The following is a 20,026-nucleotide window of genomic DNA, read 5'->3' on the forward strand; positions in this document are numbered from 1 at the left end:
TGAATCTGCAAGAGGATAATGGAAGGGCTTTGAGGTCTACGGTGAAAAATAAATATCTTCACATAAAAACTAGAAAGAAGCTGTCTGTGAAACTGCTTTTTGATGTGTGCATTCGTCTCACAGAATGAAACCTTTCTTTGAATTCAGTTGTTTGGAAACACTGTTTTTGTCCATTCTGCAAATGGACATTTTGGAGCTCATTGAAACAAAAAGTGAAAAAGTGGATATCCAAGGATAAAAACCAGAAGGAAACTATCTGAGAAACCACTTTGTGATGTGTGCATTCATCTCACAGGTTTAAACTTTTCTTTTCATTCAGCAGTTTGGAAACACTGTTTTTTTTTTTAGAATCTGTGAAGGGATATTTGGGAGCACATTGTGGCCTATGGTGAAAAAGGAAATATCTTCAGATAAAAACTAGAAAGAAGCTTTCTGAGAAACTTCTTTGTGATGTGTGCATTCATCTCACAGTGTGTAATCTCTCTTTTAATTCAGCAGTTTGGAAACTCTGCTTTTGTAGAATCTGTGAAAGGCATTTGTAATCTCATTGAGGTCAATAGAGAAAAAGTGAATATGCCAGGATAAAAACTAGAAGAAAATTATCTGTGAAACTGGTTTGTGATGCTTTCATTCATTTTGCAAATTTAAACATTTCTTTTCATTCAGTATTTTGGAAACACTGTTTTTGTAGAATCTGTGAAGAAATATTTGGGCGTGCATTGAGGCCTATGCTGAAAAAGAAAATATCCTCAGTTAACAACTAGAAAGAAGCTTTTTGAGAAACTGCCTTGTGATTTGTGCATTCATCTCACAAAGTTATAACTTTCTTTGATTCAGCATGTTGGAAACACTGTTTTTGTCCATTCTGTGAATGGACATTTGGGAGCTCATTTATACTAATGGCAAAAAAGGGAATGTCTCAGGATAAAATGTAGAAGAAATCTGACAAACTGCTTGTTGGAAACAAGCAGCTTGGAAACACTGTTTTTTAAAATCTGTGAAGAGATATATGGAAGTGCTTGGAGGCCTGTGGTGAAAAAGATAATATCTTCAGATGAAAACTAGATAGAAGCTGTCTGAGAAACTGCTTTGTGCTGTGTGCATTCATCTCACTGGGTTAAAGATTTCTTTGGATTCAGCACTTTGGAAACACTGTTTTCGTAGAATCTGCAAAGGGATATTTGTGAGCTCATTGAGGCCAAAGGCGAAAAAGTGAATATCCCAAAATAAAAACTATAAGGAAGCTATCTGAGAAACCACTTTGCTATGTGTGCATTAATCTCACAGACTTAAGACTTTCTTTACATTCAGTAGTTTGGAAACACTGTTTTTGTAGAATCTGCAAGGGGATTTTCAGGAACTCATTGGTGCCAATGGCAAAAAATCCAGTATCCCAGGGTAAAAACTAGAATAAGCTATGTGAGTCACCACTTTGTGAAGTGTACATTCATCTTGCATAGTTAAAAGTTTCTATTCTTACAGCAGTTTGGAAACACACTTTGGCAGAATCTGCAAATTGATATTTTGGGATGTATCGAGTCTTATGGTGAAAAAGGAAGTAAGTTCATATAAATACCAGAAAGAAGCATTCTGAGAAACTGCTTTGGTATGTGTGCTTTCATGTCACAGAGTTAAACATTTTTTTAGATACAGCATTTTGGAAACATTGTTTCTGTCCATTCTACGAATGGAAATTAAGCAGCACATAGAGGTCTGTGGTGAAAAAGTGAATATCCCAGGATAAAAACTAGAAGGAACATATCTGAGAAACTGAATTGTGATGTGTGCATTCATCTCGCCGAAGTAAAACTTCCTTTTCATTCGGCAGTTTCAAAACACTGTTTTTGTATAATCTGCAAGGGGATATTGGGGGGCGCATTGAGGCCAATGGTGAAAAAGAAAATAATTCCAGTAAAAAACAACAAAGAATCTTTCTGAGAAACTGCTTGGTGATGTGTACATTCATCTCACAGAGTTAAACATTTCTTTGGATTCAGCACTATGGAAACACCGATTTTGTAGAATCTGTGTAGAGGTATTTGGGAGCTCATTGAGGCCAAGGGCAAAAAAGCGAATATCCCAGGATAAAAAATAGAAGGAAGCTATCTGAGAAACTGCTTGGTTATGTGTGTATTCATCTCACAGAGTTAAACTTTCTTTTCATTCGTCAGGTTGAAAACACTGTATTGTAAAATCCACGAAGGGGTATTTGGGAGCCTATTGACGCTTATGGTGAAAAAGCAAATCTCTCGAGATAAAAATCAGAAAGAATCTTTCTGAGAAACTTCTTTGTGATGTGTGCATTCGTCACACAGAGTTAAAACTTTCTTTCTATTCAGCTGTATAGAAACAATGTTTTTGTCCATTCTGTGAATGAACATTTGGGAGCTCATTGAGGTCAATGGTGAAAAAGTGATTATCTCAATAAAAAACTAGAAATAAGCTATCTGAGAAACCACTTGGTGAAGTGTGCAATATTCGAGTAGAGTTTAACCTTATTTTTCATTCATCAGTTTGGAAACACAGTTTAGATAGAATCTGCAAATTTATATTTGGGAGCGCATTAAGGCCTATGGTGAAAAAGGAAGTATCTTCAGATAAAAATAAGAAAAAACCTTTCTAAGAATCTACTTTATGAAGTGCGCATTGATCTCACACAGCTCAATCTTTCTTTTGATTTGGCTGTTTGGAAATGGTTTTTGTCCGTTCTGCGATTGGACATTTGGGAGGTGATTGAGGCCAATGGAGAAAAAGTGAATATCCAAGGAATAAAACTAGAAGGAAGCTATCTGAGAAACCACTTTCTGATGTGAGCATTCATCTCATAGAGGAAAACGTTTCTTTTCAATCAGCAGTTTGGAAACACTGTTTGATAGAGTCTGCAAAAGTATATTTGGGAGACCATTGAGGCCAATGGTGAAAAAGGAAAATCTTCAGATAAAAGCTAGAAAGAAGCTCTCTGAGAAAGTTCTTTGTGACGTGTGCATTCATCTCACAGAGTTCAACCATTTTTTGCATTCAGCAGTTTGGAAACACTGTTTTTGTACAATCTGTGAAGGGATATTTGGGAGCTCATTGAGGCTAAAGGTGAAAAAGTGAATATCGCAAGACAAAAATTAGAAGGAATCTATCTGAGAAACTGCTTGCTTATGTGCACATTCATCTCACAGAGTTAATCCTGTCTTTTCATTTGGTAGTTTGGAAACACTGTTTTCATAGAATCTGCAATGGGGTATTTTGGTGCTCACTGAGGACTAAGGTGAAAATGGAAGTACCTTGAGATAAAATCTACAAGGAAGCTTTCTGAGAAACTGCTTTGTGATGTCTGCATTCATCTCACAGAGTTAAACATTTCTTTGAAATCAGCAGTTTAGAAACACTGTCTTTGTCCCTTCTGTGAATGGAAATTCGGGAACTCATTGAGGCCAATGGTGCAAAAGTGAATATCCCAGGATCAAAACTAGAAGGAAGCTATCTCAGAAACTGCTTTGTGATGTTTTCATTTGTCTCACAAAGTTAAACCTTTCTTTTTATTCAGGAGTTTGGAAGCACTGTTTTTGTAGAATCTGTAAACTATATCTCTGTGCAAATTGATGCCTATTATGAAACAGGAAATATCTTCAGTTAAAAACGAGAAAGAAGGTTTCTGAGAAATTACATTGTGATTTGTGCATTCATCTCACAAACTTAAAACTTTCTTTAGATTCAGCAGTTTGGAAACACTGATTTTTTGAGAAACTGTGAAGGGATATTTCGGAGTTCATTGAGGCCAAATGTAAAAAAGCTAATATCCTGCAATGAGAACTAGAAGGAATCTCTGAGAAACTGCTTTGTTATGTGCGTATTCATCTCGCAGAGTTAAACATTACCTTTCATTCAGCAGTTTGCAAACACTGCTTTTCTAGAATCTGCAAAAGGATGTTTGTGAGCCCAATGAGGCCTATGGAGAAAAAGGAAGTATCTTCCGGTAAAAACTTGAAAGAAGCTTTCTGAGAAACCGCTTTGTGATTTTTGCTTTCATCTCACAGAGTTGAAACTTTCTTTGGATTCAGCAGTTCGGAAACACTTTTTTGTCCTTTCTGTGAATGGACTTTTGAGAGATCATTGAAGGCTATATCGAAAAAGTGAATAATCCAGGATAAAAACTAGAAGGAAGCTCTCTGAGAAACCTCTTTGTGATGTGTAAATTTATCTCACAGAGTTAAACATTTCTTTTCATTCTGCAGTTAGGAAACACTGTTGTTATAGAATCTGCGAAGAGATATTTGGGAGCACATTGAGGCCTATGGTGTAAAGGAAATATCTTCAGATAAAAACTAGAAAGAAGCTTTCTGAGAAACTACTTTGACATGTGTTAATTCATCTCACAGAGTTAAAACTTTCTTTGGATTCAGCAGTTTGGAAATACTGTTTTTGTAGAATCTGCAAAGGGAATTTCTGAGGTCATTGAGGCCAAAGGTGAAAAAGTGAATGTGCCAGGATAAAAACTAGAAGGAAGCTCTCTGAGAAACTGCTTTGTGATGCTTTCATTCATCTCACAAGGTTAAACGTTTCTTTTCATTCAACATTTTGGAAACACTGTTTTTGTAGAATCCGTGAAGGAATATTTGGGCATATATTGAGGCCTCTGGTGAAAAAGAAAATATCTTCATTTGAAAACTAGAAAGAAGCTTTCTGAGAAAGTGCTTTGTGATTTTTACATTCATCTGACAAAGTTAAACTTTCTTTGAATTCAGCAGTTTGGAAACACTGTTTTTGTCCATACTATGAGTGGACTTTTGGGAGCTCATTGAAACCAATGGTGAAAACCAAATATCCCAGGAAAATATTTAGAAGAAATATATCTGACAAAGTGCTCTGTGATGTGTGAATTTTTTTCACACCGTTAAACTTGTTTTTCATTCAGTAGTTTGCAAACACTGGTTTTTAAAAATCTATGAAGGGATATATGTGGGTGCTTTGAGGCCCGTGGTGAAAAAGGAAATGTCTTTAGAGGAAGACTAGATAGAAGCTTTCTGAGAAACTGCTTTGGGTGTGTGCATTTGTTTCACAGAGTTAAACATTTCTTTGTGTTCACCAGTTTGGAAACACTGTTGTGGGATATTTGGGAGCTCATTGAGGGCAAAAGCAAAAAAGTGAATATGATAGCCTCAAAACAAGAAGAAGGCTATCTGAGAAACCTCTGTGTCGTGTGTGCCTTCATCTCTCAAGGTTAAAACTTTCTTTTCATTCAGCAGCTTTGAAACACTGTTTTGGAAACACCATTTCCAAACTGCTTAATCCACAAAAAAGTTGAAGTCTATATGAGATAAAAACACACATCACAAAGCAGTTTCTCAGAAAGCATCTTTCTAGTTTTTATCTGAAGATATTTCCTTTATCACCATAAGCCTCAATGTGCTCCCAAATATCACTTCACAGATTCTGCCAAAGCAGTGTTTCCAGACTGCTGAATGAAAAAAGAGTGTTAATTCTGTGAGGTGAATGCACACATCACAAAGTGGTTTCTCAGATAGCTTCCTCCTAGTTTTTATCCTGAGATATTCACTTTTTCACCTTTGGCTCAATGAGCTCCCAAATACCCATTTGCAGATTTTACTAAAAGAGTGTTTCCAACTGCTGAATGAAAGGAAACATTTAACTGGGAGATGAATGCACACACCACAAAGTGGTTTCTCTGATATGTTTTTCTAGTTTTCATCCTGAGATATTCACTTTTTCAAAGTTGGAATAAAGGATATCCCAAAACTCCATTCGCAGAAAGGACAATAACAGCGGCTCCAAACTATTGAATCCAAAGAAAGGTTTAACTCTGTGAGGTGAATGCACAAATCCCAAAGTAGTTTCTCAGAAAGATGCTTGCTAGCATTGAAGATACTTCTTTTTTCTCTGTAGGTCTCAATGGGCCTCATAAAGCAGTTTCTCGGATAGATTTCTTCTAGTTTTTATCATGGGATATTTGCTGTTTTGCTGTTGGCCTCAATTACCTCACAAATGTCCATTCGCAGAATGGACAAAACAATGTTTCCAAACTCTGAATCCAAAGAAATGTATAACTCTGTGAGATGAATACACACACCACAGAGCAGTTTCTCAGAAAATTCTTTCTAGTTTTTATCTGAATATGTTTCCTTTTTACCATTGGCTTCAATGCACTCCCAAATATAACTTTGCAGATTCTACAAAAACAATGTTTTCAAACAGCTCAATGAAAGGAAATGTTTAACTCTGCAAGATGAATGCAGACATCACAAAGCAGTTTCTCACAAAGTTTTTTCCTAGTATTTATCTGAAGATGTTTTCTTTTTCACCATAGGCCTCGATACACTCCCAAATATCCCTTCATACATTCTACAAAGATAGTGTTTCAAACTGCTGAAAGAAAAGACAGGTTTACTTATGACAGATGAGTGTACACATCACATAGTGGCTTCCAAGACAGGTTCCTTCTCCTTTTTATTCTGGGATATTCACTTTTTTGCCATTTTCCTCAATGAGCTCCCAAATGCCCATTTGCAGAATGGACAAAAACAGTATTTCCAAACAGCTGAATGCAAAGAAAGTTTTTATTCTGTGAGATGAATACCCACATTAAAAAGCAGTTTCTCTGAAAGCTTCTTTCCTGTTTTTATTTCAAGATGTCTAGATTTTCACAATAGGCCTCAATGTGCTCCAAAATATCCCTTCACAGATTCTTCAAAATCAGTTTTTCTAAATGGCTGAATGAAAGAAATGTTTAACTCTGTGAGTTGAAAGCATAAATCACAAAGTAGTTTCTCAGAGAGCTTCTTTAGTTTTTATCTGAACTTGTTTCCATTTTCACCATAGGCCTTAACATGAAACCAATTATCCATTAGCAGATTCTACAAAAACATTGTTTCCAACTTGCTGAAGGAAAAGAAAATTTTACTCAGATAAATGCACACATCACAAAGTTGTTTCTCAAATAGCTTCCTTCTAGTTTTTTATATGGGTATATTCAATTTTTGCCATTGGCCTCAATGAGCTCCCAAGGTTCATTCCAAGAATGGACAAAAACAGTGTTTCCAATCTGCTGAATCCAAAGAACAGTTTAAGTCTGTGAGATGAATGCACACATCACAAAGCAGTTTCTCAGAAAGCTTTTTTCTAGTTTTAATCTGAAGATGTTAAATTTTTCAACATAGGCCTTAATGCACTCCCAAATATAACTTCACAGATTCTACAAAAGCAGTGTTTCTAAACTGCTGAATGTAAAGTAAGTGTTGGTTACTGTAGCCTTGTAGTAGTTTGAAATCAGGTAGTGTGATGCCTCCGGCTTTCTTCTTTTGCCTTAGGATTGACTTGGTGAAGCGGGGTCTTTTTTGGTTCTGTATGAAATTTAAAGTATTTTTTTCCATTTCAGTGAAGAAAGTCATTGGTAGCTTGATGGGGATGGCATTGAATCTATAAATTACCTTGGGCAGTATGGCCATTTTCACGATATTGATTCTTCCTACCCATGAACATGGAATGTTCTTCCATTTCTTTGTATCCTCTTTTATTTCATTGAGCAGTGGTTTGTAGTTCTCCTTGAAGAGGTCCTTTACATCCCTTGTAAGTTGGATTTCTAGGTATTTTATTCTCTTTGAAGCAATTATGAATGGGAGTTCACTCATGATTTGGCTCTCTGTTTGTCTGTTATTGGTGTATAAAAATGCATGTGATTTTTGTACATTGATTTTGTATCCTGAGACTTTGCTGAAGTTGCTTATCAGCTTAATGAAATTTGGGGCTGAGACAATGGGGTTTTCTAGATGTACAATCATGGCATCTGCAAACAGGGCAATCTGAATTCCTCTTTTGCTAATTGAATAACCAATATTTCCTTCTCCTGCCTGATTGTCCTGGCCAGAACTTCCAACACTATGTTGAATAGGAGTGGTGTGAGAGGGCATCCCTGTGTTGTGCCAGTTTTCAAAGGAAACGCTTCCAGTTTTTGCCCATTCAGGATGATATTGGCTGTGGGTTTGTCATAGACAGTTCTTATTATTTTGAGATATGTACCATCAATACCTAATTTATTGAGAGTTTTTAGCATGAAGGTTGTTGAATTTTGTCGAAGGCCTTTTCTGCATCTATTGAGATAATCATGTGGTTTTTGTCTTTGGTTCTGTTTGTATGCTGGATTACATTTATTGATTTGCATACATTGAACCAGCCTTGCATCCCAGGGATGAAGCCCACTTAATGATGGTGGATAAGCTTTTTGATGTGCAGCTGGATTAGGTTTGCCAGTATTTTATTGAGGATTTTTGCATCAATGTTCATCAAGGATATTGGTCTAAAATTCTCTTTTTTTTTTGTTGTGTCTCTGCCAGGCTTTTGTATCAGGATGATGCTGGCCTCATAAAATGAGATAGGGAGGCTTGCCTCTTTTTCTGTTGATTGGAATAGTTTCAGAAGGAATGGTACCAGCTCCTCCTTGTACCTCTGGTAGAATTCGGCTGTGAATCTATCTGATACTGGACTTTTTTTGGTTGGTAAGCTATTGATTATTGCCACAATTTCAGAGCCTGTTATTGGTCTACTCAGAGATTCAGTTTCTTCCTGGTTTAGTCTTGGGAGGGTGTATGTGTCGAGGAATTTATCCATTTCTTCTAGATTTTCTAATTTATTTGCATAGAGGTGTTTGTAGTATTCTCTGATGGTAGTTTGTATTTCTGTGGGATTGGTGGTGATATCCCCTTTATCATTTTTTATTGCATTTATTTGATTCTTCTCTCTTTTCTTCTTTATTAGTCTTGTTAGTGGTCTGTCAATTTTGTTGCTCTTTTCAAAAACCAGCTCCTGGATTCATTAATTTTTGAATGGTTTTTTGTATCTCTATTTCCTTCAGTTCTGCTCTGATTTTAATTATGTCTTGCCTTCTGCTAGCTTTTGAATGTGTTTGCTCTTGCTTTTCTAGTTCTTTTAATTGTGATGTTAGGGTGTCAATTTTGGATCTTTCCTGCTTTCTGTTGTGGGCATTTAGTGCTATAAATTTCCCTCTACACACTTCTTTGAATGTATCCCAGAGATTACTGTATGTTGTGTCTTTGTTTTCGTTGCTTTCAAAGAACATCTTTATTTCTGCCTTCATTTCGTTATGTACCCAGTAGTCATTCAGAAGCAGGTTGTTCAGTTTCCATGTAGTTGAGCGGTTTTGAGTGAGTTTCTTAGTCCTGAGTTATAGTTTGATTGCACTGTGGTCTGAGAGACAGTTTGTTATAATTTCTATTCTTTTACATTTGCTGATGAGTGCTTTACTTCCAACTATGTGGTCAATTTCAGAATAGGTGTGGTGTGGTGCTGAAAAAAGTGTATATTCTGTTGATTTGGGGTGGAGTGTTCTGTAGATGTCTATTAGGTCCACTTGGTGCATAGCTGAGTTCAATTCCTGGATATCCTTGTTAACTTTCTGTCTCATTGATCTGTCTATGTTGACAGTGGGGTGTTAAAGTCTCTCGTTATTATTGTGTGGGAGTCTAAGTCTCTTTCTAGGTCTCTAAGGACTTGGTTTATGAATCTGGTTGCTCCTGCATGGGGTGCATATATATTTAGGATAGTTAGCTCTTCTTGTTGAATTGATCCCTTTACCATTATGTAATGGCCTTCTTTGTGTCTTTTGGTCTTTGTTGGTTTAAAGTTTGTTTTATGAGAGACCAGGATTGCAACCTCTGCCTTTTTTTTTTTGTTTTCCATTTGCTTGGTAGATCTTCCTCCATCCCTTTATTTTGAGCTATATATTTCTCTGTATGTGAGATGGGTTTCCTGAATGCAGCACACTGATGGGTCTTCACTCTTTATCCAATTTGCCAGTCTGTGTCTTTTAATTGTAGCATTTAGCCCACTTACATTTAAAGTTAATACTGTTATGTGTGTATTTGGTCCTGTCATTATGATGTTAGCTGGTTATTTCGCTCGTTAGTTGATGCAGTTTCCTCCTAGGTACCAATACAGAGATATAGACCAATGGAACAGAACACAGCCCTCAGAAATAATGCCACATATCTGCAACCATCTGATCTTTGACAAACCTGACAAAAACAAGCAATGGGGAAAGGATTCCCTATTTAATAAATGGTGCTGGAAAACTGGTTAGCCATATGTAGAAAGCTGAACATGGATCCCTTCATTATGCCTTATACTAAAATTAATTCAAGATGGATTAAAGACTTAAACGTTATACCTAAAACCATAAAAACCCTAGAAGAAAAACTAGGCAATACCATTCAGGACATAAGCATGGGCAAGGACTTCTTGTCTAAAACACCAAAAGCAATGGTAACAAAAGAAAAATTTACAAATGGAATCTAATGAAACTAAAGAGCTTCTGCACAGCAAAAGAAACTACCATCAGAATGAACAGGCAACCTACAAAATGGGAGAAAATTTTTTCACAACGTACTCATCTGACAAAGGGCTAATATCCAGAATCTACAATGAGCACCATCAAATTTACAAGAAAAAAAAACCAACAACCACATCAAAAAGTGGGTGAGGCATATGAACAGACACTTCTCAAAGGAAGACATTTATGCAGCCAGAAAACACATGAAAAAATATTCATCATCACTGGCCATCAGAGAAACGCAAATCAAAATCAAAATGAGATACCATCTCACAGCAGTTAGAATGTTGATCATTAAAAACTCAGGATACAACAGGTGCTGGAGAGGATGTGGAGAAATAGGATCACTTTTACACGTTGGTGGGACTGTAAACTAGTTCAACCATTGTGGAAGTCAGTATGGTGATTCCTCAGGGATCTAGAACTAGAAACACCATTTGACCCAGCCATCCCATTAGTGGGTATGTACCCAAAGGACTATAAATCATGGTTCTATAAAGACACATGCACACATGTATTTATTGTGGCACAATTCACAATAGCAAAATTTGGAATCCACCCAAATGTCCAACAATGATAGACTGGGTTAAGAATATATGGCACATATACACCTGGAATACTATGCAGCCATAAAAATTGAAGAGTTCATGTCCTTTGTAGGGACTTGGATGAAACTGGAAACCATCATTCTCAGCAAAGTATCACAAGGACAAAAAAACCAAACACTGCATGTTCTCACTCATAGGTGGGAATTGAACAGTGTGAACACATGGACACAGGAAGGGGAACATCACAGTCTGGGGACAGTTGTGGGGTGGGGAGAGGGGGGAGTGATAGCATTAGGAGATATACCTAATGCTGAATGAGGAGTTAATGGGTGCAGCACACCAACATTGCACATGTATACATATGTAACGAACCTGCACATTGTGCACATTTACCCTAAAACTTGAAGAAGAATAATAATAAAATAAAAAAATCAAAAAGGAAAAAAGATTAAAACAACTGTTCTTCGAGGAAAAAAAAGAAAATTTTAACTCAGTCATGTCAATGCACACATCACAATGCGGTTTCTAAGATAGCTTCCTTTTACTTTGTACCCTGGGATATTCACTTTTTTGTGATTGGCCTCAATGAGCTCCCAAATGTCCATTCACAGAATGGACAAAAGCAGTGTATACATATTTCTGAATCCAAAGAAATTTTAACTCTGTGAGTGGAGTGCACAAGTCACAAAGCAGTTTCTCAGAAAACTTCTTTCTAGTTTTTATATGAAGAATTTTAGCTTTTTGCCCTAGGCCTCAATGCACAAATATACCTTCGCAGATTCTGCAAAATCATTGTTTCCAAACTGCTGAATGAAAAGAAGGTTTAACTCTGTGAGATGAATGCATACAAAGTAAAGCAGTTTCTAAGAGAGCTTCCTTCTAGTTTTCAACATTCGATGTTCCCTTTTTCACCATGGGCCTCAATAAGCTCCAAAATATCCATTCACAGAATGAACTAAAAGACTTTTTCCAAACTGCTGAATCCAAAGAAAGGTTTAACTCTGTGAGATGAATGCACATATCACAAGGCAATTTTTCAGAAAGCTTATTTCTAATTTTTATCTGAAGATATTTCCTTTCTCCCAATTGGCATAAATGTGCTCCCAAATGTCCCTTCAAAAATTCTATAAAAAGGTGTTTACAAACTGCTGAATGAAAAGAATGGGTTAAATGTGTGAGACGAATGCACACATCACAAAACAGTTTCTCAGAGAGATTCCTTCTAGTTTTTATCCTGAGATATTTGCAGAATGGACAAAAACAGTGTTTCCAAACTGCTGAATCCAAAGAAAGGTTTAAGAGTGTGAGATGAATGCACTCATCACAAAGTAGTTTCTCAAAAGTTTTCTTCTAGTTTTTGGCTGAAGATGCTTCTTTTTTCACCATAGGCTTCAATGGAATGTGAAATAACTCTTTCTAGATTATACACAACAGTGTTTCCAAACTGCTGAAAGAAAAGAAAGTTTTAAGTCTGCGAGATGAATGCACAAAACACAAACCAGTTTCTCAGACAGCTCCCTTCTCGTTTTTATCCTGGAATATTCACAATATTCCAGTTTGGAAAAAAAACAGTGTTTCCAAACTGCTGAATCCGATGAAAAGTTTAACTCTGTGAGATAAATGCACTCACCACAAAGCAGTTTCTCAAAAAACTTTTTTTCTAACTTTTATCTGAAGATATTTTCTTTTGCACCATACGCCTCAAAGCACTCCCAAATATCCTTCACAGATTTTAGCAAAACAGGGGCTCCAAACTGCTGAATGAAAATAAACGTATAAATATGCTAGATAAATGCACAATCACAAAGGGGTTTCTCTGATAGATTCCTTCTAGTTTTTATCCTGTGCTATTCACTTTTTCACCATTGACCTCAATGAGCTCCCAAATGTACTTTCACAGAATGGACAAAAACATTGTTTCCAAACTGCTAAGCCCAAAGAAATGATTAACTGTGTTAGATGAATGCGCACATCACAAAGCAGTTTCTCAGAATACTTCTTTCTAGTTTTTATCTGAATTTATTTCCATTTTCACCAAAGGCCTCAATGCACTCCCAAATATCCCTTTGCAGATTCTACCAAAACAGGGTTTCCAAATGGCTGATTGAAAGGAAAGCTTTAATTCTGCAAGATGAATGCACACATCACAAAGAGGTTTCTCAGATAGCTTCCTTGTAGTTTCCATCCTGGTATATTGTCTTTTTCACATTTTGCCTCAAGAGCTCAAAATATCCCTTTGCAGATTCTACAAAAACAGTGTTTCCAAACTGCTGAATCCACAGAAAGGTTTAACTCTGTGAGATGAATGCACACATCCCAAAGCAGTTTCTCAGAAAGTTTGTTTCTAGTTATTATCTGAAGTTATTTCCTTTTTCACCATAGTTCTCAATGCACTCCCAAATATCCCTTCACAGATTCTACTAAAACAGTGTTTTCAAACAGCTGAATAAAAAGAAAGGTTTAACTCTATGAGATGAATGCACACATCACAAAGCTATTCTCAGAAATCTTCTTTCTAGTTTTTATCTGAAGATATTTCTTTTTTTGCCATTGGCCTCAATGAGCTCCCAAATGGCCCTTCATAGAATGGACAAAAACAGTGTTTACAAACTGCTAAATTAAAAAGAAAGGTTTAACTCTGTGAGATAAATATGCCTATCAAAAAGAGATTTCTCAGAAAACTTCTTTCTCGTTTTTATCTGAAGATTTTTTTGACCATATGACACAAACCATTTCCAAATATCCCTTAGCACATTCTACAAAAACAATGTTTCCAAACTACTGAATGAAACGAAAGGTTTACCTCTGTGTGATGGATGCAGAAATCACCAACCAGTTTTTCAGAGAATTTCCTTTCAGTTTTTAGTCACGGATACACACTTTTTCACTTATGGCATCAATGAGCTATCAAATAGCCCTTCGCATTTTCTACAAAAACAGGTTTTCCAAACTGCTGAATCCAAAGATACTTTTAACTCTGGATGAATGCACACATCAAAAATCAGTCCCAGAGAGCTTATTCTAGTTTTAATCTGAAGATATTTCCTTTTTCACCATAGTCCTCAATGTGCTCCCAAATATCCCCTCACAGATTGTACAAAAACAGTGTTTCCAAACTGCTGAATGAAAAGCAAAGTTTGAAATCTGTGAGGTGAATACACACATCTCAAATAAGTTTCTCAGAAAGCTTCATTCTACTTTTTATCTGAAGATATTTCCTTTTCCAACATAGGCCTGAAAGCACGCTCAAATATCCCTTTGAAGATTTTACCAAAACTGTGTTTCCAAACTGCTGAATGAATGTTTCCAAACATTTCTTTAAATGTTTAACTCTCTGAGATGAAAGCCCACATCACAAAGTGGTTTCTCAGATATCTTCCTTCTAGTTTTCATCCTGTGATGTTTGCTTTTTTGCCTTTGGACTCAAGGAGTTCCCAAATGTATCTTTGAAGATCCTACAAAAACAGTGTTTCCAAATTGCTGAATCCAAAGAAATGTTTAACTCTCTGAGAAGAATGCACACATAACAAAGCGGTTTCTAAGAAAGCTTCTTTCTAGTTTTTATCTGAAGATATTTCATTTTCATCTTAGGCCTCAAGGTGATCCCAAATATCCCTTCTCAGATTCTACCAAAACAGTGTTTCTAAACTGGTGAATGAAAAGAAAGTTTTTACTCAGAGAGAAGGATGCCAACATCAAAAAATCATTTCTCAGATAGCTTCCTTCTAATTTTTATCCTGGGATATTTGCCTTTTGGACTTTGGCCTCGATGAGCTCCCAAATATGCGTTCACAGATTCTACAACATTACTGTTTCCAAACAGCTGAATGAAAAGAAAGTTTTAACGTGAGGTGAATGCACACATCACAAAGTATTTTCTCAGATAGCTTCCTTCTCGATTTTATCCTGGGATACTTGCTTTTTCACTTTTGGTCTAAATGAGCTCCCAAATATCCCATTGCAGATTCTACAAAAACAGAGTTTCCATGCTCCTGAATTCAAAGAAATGCTTAACTCTATGAGATGAATGCATGCATCACAAATCTGTTTCTCAGAAAGCTTCTTTTTAGTTTTTATTTGAAGATATTTCCTTTTTCAGCATAGGCCTCAATGCACTCCCAAATATCCCTTCACAGTTGCTACCGAAACAGTGTTTCCACACTGCTGAATCAAATGAAATATTTAACTCTGAGAGATGAATGCACACATCACAAAGCGGTTTCTCTGAATGCTTCCTTGTAGTTTTTATCCTGGTATATTTGCTTTTTCACCTTTGGCCTTAATGATCTTCTTTCTTGTTTTTATGTGAAGGTATTTCCTTTTTCACCATAAGCCTCAATCAGCTCCCAAATATCCCTTCACAGATTCTGCCAAAACCGTGTTTCCAAACTGCTGAATGAAAAGAAAGGTTTAAATCTGCTAGATAAATGAACACATCACAAAGCAGTTTATCAGATAGATTTCTTCTAGTTTTTATCCTGGGATATTCGCTTTTTTGCCATTGGCCTCCATGAGTTCCCAAATGTCCATTTGCAGAATGGATAGAAACAGTGTTTGCAAACTATTTAATCCAAAGAAAGGTTTAACTCTGTGAGGTGAATGAACACATCACAAACAGTTTCTCAGAAATCTTTGCAGGTTTTATTTGAAGATATTTCCTTTTTAACCACAGACCTTAATATGCTCTCAATTATCCATTCACAGATTCTACTAAAACAGTGTTTCCAAACTGCTGAATAGAAAGAAAAGTTACACTCTGCTAGATGAATGCCCACACAAAAAGAAGTTTCCCAGAAAGCTTCTTTCTAGTTTTTATCTGAAGATATTTCCTTTTTCACCGTTTTCCTCAATATGCTCTCAAATATCTCTTCACAGATTTGACAAACACGTTTCTTCCAAACTACTGAATGAAAAGAAATGTTTACTCTGTGAGATGAAAGCACACATCACCAAGCACTTTCTCAGATAGATTTCTTCTAGCTTTTATCCTGGTATATTTGCTTTTCTGCCATTGACCTCAATGAGTTCCCAAATGTCCATTCGCAGAGTGAACAGAAACAGTGTTTCCAAACTGCTTAATCCAAAGAAAGGTTTAACACTTTGAGATGAATGTACACATTGCAAAGCAGTTTCTCAGAAAGCTTCTTTCTAATTTTTATCTGAAGATATCATCTCCTTTTCAACACAGGCCTCAATGCACTCCCAAATATGCCTTCACACACTCTACAAAAACAGTGTTTCCAAACTCTTCATTGAAAAGAAAATTTTAACTATGAGAGACGTATGCACACATAACAAAGCCATTTCTCATATATCTTCCTTTTAGTTTTTTTCATGGGATACTCACTTTTTCGATTCTGGCCTCAAGGAGTTCCAAATATCCCTTCGCAGATTCTACCAAAATAGTGTTTCCAAACTTCTGTATGAAGAGAAACTTTTAACTCTGTGAGATGAATACAGAAATCACATAGCTCTTTTTTATATAGCTTCCTTCTGTTTTTTCATCCTGATATATTTGCTTTTTCTCCTATTGCCTCAATGAGCTATCAAATAACACTTCACAGATATAACAAAAACTGTATTTCCAAACTGCTGATTCCAAAGCAAGGTTTAACTCTGTGAGTCGAATGCACACATCACAAATTAGTTTCTCAGAAACCTTCTTTCTAGTTTGTACTGGAAGATATTTTCTTTTTCACCATAGTCCCCAATGTGCTCCAAATATCCCTTCACAGATTCTACCAAAACAGTGTCTACTAACTGCTGAATAAAAAGAAAAATTTAATGCTGTGAGATGAAGGCACACATCCCAATGGTGTTTCTCACATAGATACCTTCTAGTTTTAACCTGGGATAGTTGCTTTCTCACAATTGGCCTCAATATGCTCCCAAATATCCCTTCAGAGATTCTACAAAAAGAGTGATTCCAAACTGCTTAATGAAAAGAAAGGTTTAACTGTGAGATAAATGAACACATCACAAAGCAGTTTCTCAGAAAGCTTCTTTCTAGTTTTTACCTGAAGATATTTCCTTTTCCCCACAGGCCTCCATGTGCTAAAAAATATCCCTTTGTAGATTCTACAAAAACAGAGTTTTCATACTGCTGAATAAAAAGAAATGTTTAACTCTGCTAGATATATGCACACATCAGAATGCAGTGTCTCTGATTGTTTCCTTCTAGTTTTTATCCTGGGATATTGCTTTTTCATATTTGGTCTCAGTGAGCTCCAAAATACCCTTTGCAGAATATACAAAAACTGTGTTTATAATCTGCTGGAACTAAAGAAAATTTTAACCTTGTTAGATGAATGCACACATCACAAAGCAGTTTCTCAGAAAGCTCTTTTCTAGTTTTTAACTGAACATATTTCTTTTTTCATCATAAGCCTCAATGAGCTTGCAAATATCCCTTCACAGATTCTACAAAACCGGGGTGTCCAAACTGCTGAATGAAAAGCAAGTTTTAACTCTGTGAGATGTATGCACACATCCCAAAGTGGTGTCACAAATAGATTACTTCTAGTTTTTATCCAGCGATATTCACTTTATCTCCATTGGCTTCAATGAGGTCCCAAATATCCCTTTTCAGATTTTACAAAAAGACTGTTTCCAAACTGCTGAATCCCAAGAAACTTTAACTCTGTGAGATAAATGCAGTCATCATAAAGCAGTTTCTCAGAAAGTTTCTTTCTAGGTTTTATCTGAAGATATTTCCTTTTTCACCATAGGTTCAATGTGCTCCCAAATATCCCTTCATAGTTGCTACCAAAAACAGTGTTTCCGAACTGCTGAATGAAAAGAAAGGTTTAACTCCGTGAGAAAAATGCACACATCACAAAGCGGTTTCTCAAATAACCTACTTCTAGTTTTTATCCTGGGATATTCTCTTTCTTGCCTTTGACCTCAATGACCTCCAAAATATCCATTTGCAGAATATACAAAGTGTCTCCAAGCTACTGATTCCAAAGAAGTTTTAAATCTGTCATATGTATGCACACATATCAAAGCAGTTTTTGATAAAGCTTCTTTCTAGGTTTTATCTGAACATATTTCCTTTTTCACCTTAGGCTTCAATGTGTCCCCAAATATTCATACACACATTCTACCAAAACAGTTCCAAACTGCTGGATGAAAATAAAAGTTGAACTCTGTGAGATGAATGCACACATCACAAAGCAGTTTCTTTGATAGGTTTCTTCTAGTTTACATCCTTGGATATTTGCTTTTCTGCCTTTGTCCTCAATGAGCCTCCAAATGTCCATTTGCAGAATGGACAAAAACAGGGTTTCCTAACTGCTGAATCCGAAGTAAATTTTAAGTCTGTGAGATGAATGCACACATCACAAAGCAGTTTATCAGAAAGCTTCTTTCTAGTTTTTATCTGAAGATATTTCCTTTTTCACCATAGACCTCATTGCACTCCCAAATATTGCTTTGCAGATTCTACAAAAACACGGTTTCCAAAGTGCTAAATGAAAAGTAATGTTTAACTCTGCAAGATGAATGCACACATCACAAAACGGATTCTCAGATAAATTCCTTCTAGTATTTATCCTGGGATTTGCATTTTTTCACCTATGGCCTCATTGAGCTATCAAATATCTCTTCACAGAGTCTTCAAAAAAGTGTTTACAAACTGCTGAATTGAAAGAAAAAGTTAACTCTCTGAAATGAATACCCACATCACAAGGCAGTTTCTCAGAAAGCTTCTTTCTAGTTTTTATCTGGAAATATTTCCTTCTTCACCATAGGCCTCAATGCACTCCTAAGTATCCCTTTGCAGACTCTACCAAAACAGTGTTTCCAAACTGCTGAATGAAAAGAAGGGTTTTGCTCTGTGAGATGAATGTACACATCACAAAGCAGTTACTCAGGTAGCTTTCTTTTGGTTTTCATGCTGTGATATTTGCTTTTTCCTATTGGCCTCAAAGAGCTCACAAATGTCAATTCGTAGACTGGACAAAAACAGTGTTTCCAAACTGATGAATCCAGAGAAATGTTCAACTCTGTGAGATGAATGCTCACATCATGAAGCAGTTTCTCAGAAAGCTTCTTTCTGTTTTTATCTGAAGATATTTCCTTTTTCATCACAGGTCTCAATGCGCTTACAAATATTCCTTCACAGATGCTACAAAAAACAGTGTTTCCAAACTATTGAATGAAAAAAAATGTTTAACTCTGCGAGATGAATGCACACATCACAAAGCAGTTTCTGATATAGCTTAAGTCTATTTTTTATCCTGGGATATTCCCTTTTTTGCATTTGGCCTCAATGAGCTCCCAAACATCCCTTCCAAGATTCTACAAAAACAGAATTTCCAAACTGCTGAATGAAAAGAAAGTTTTAACTCTGTGAGATGAAAGCATACTTCACAAGATGGTTTCTCAGATAGCTTCCTTCTAGTTTTTATCCTTGGATTTGCAGTTTTTCACCTATGGCCTCGTAGAGCTATCAAATATCCCTTTGCAGATTCTACAAAAACAGTGTTTCCAAACTGCTGACCTCAAAGAAAGCTTTAACTCTGTGAAATGAATGCACACATCACAAAGCAGTTTCTCAGAAAGCTTCTTCCTCGTTTTCATCTGATGATATTTCCATCTTCACCATAGGCCTTAATGGGCTCTTAAATATCCCTTTGCAAATCTTACCAAAACAGTATTTCCAAACTGCTGAATGAAAAGAAAAGTTTAACTCTGGGAGATGAATGGACACATCACAAAGCGATTTCTCAGAAAGCTTTCTTCTAGTTTTTATCCTGGGATATTCACTTTTTTGCTATTGGCCTCAAAGAGCTCAAAAATGTCAATTCATAGACAGGCAAAAACAGTTTTTCCACACTGATGAATCCAAAGAAAGGTTTAACTCTGTGAGATGAATGCTCATCTCACAAAGCAGTTTCTCAGAAAGCTTCTTTCTGTTTTTATCTGAAGATATTTCCTTTTCAGGATAGTTCTCAATGTGTTTCCAAATATCCCTTCTCAGTTTCTAGAAAAACAGTGTTTTCAAACTATTGAGTAAAAGAAATGTTTAACTCTGCAAGATGAATGCAGAAATCACAAAGCAGTTTCTGAGATAGCTTAAGTCTATTTTTTATCCTGGGATATTCGCCTTTTCACCTTTGGCCTC

This window comes from Pan troglodytes, chromosome 9 (genome assembly GCF_028858775.2).
Source record: "Pan troglodytes isolate AG18354 chromosome 9, NHGRI_mPanTro3-v2.0_pri, whole genome shotgun sequence".
Taxonomy (NCBI): Eukaryota; Metazoa; Chordata; class Mammalia; order Primates; family Hominidae; genus Pan; species Pan troglodytes.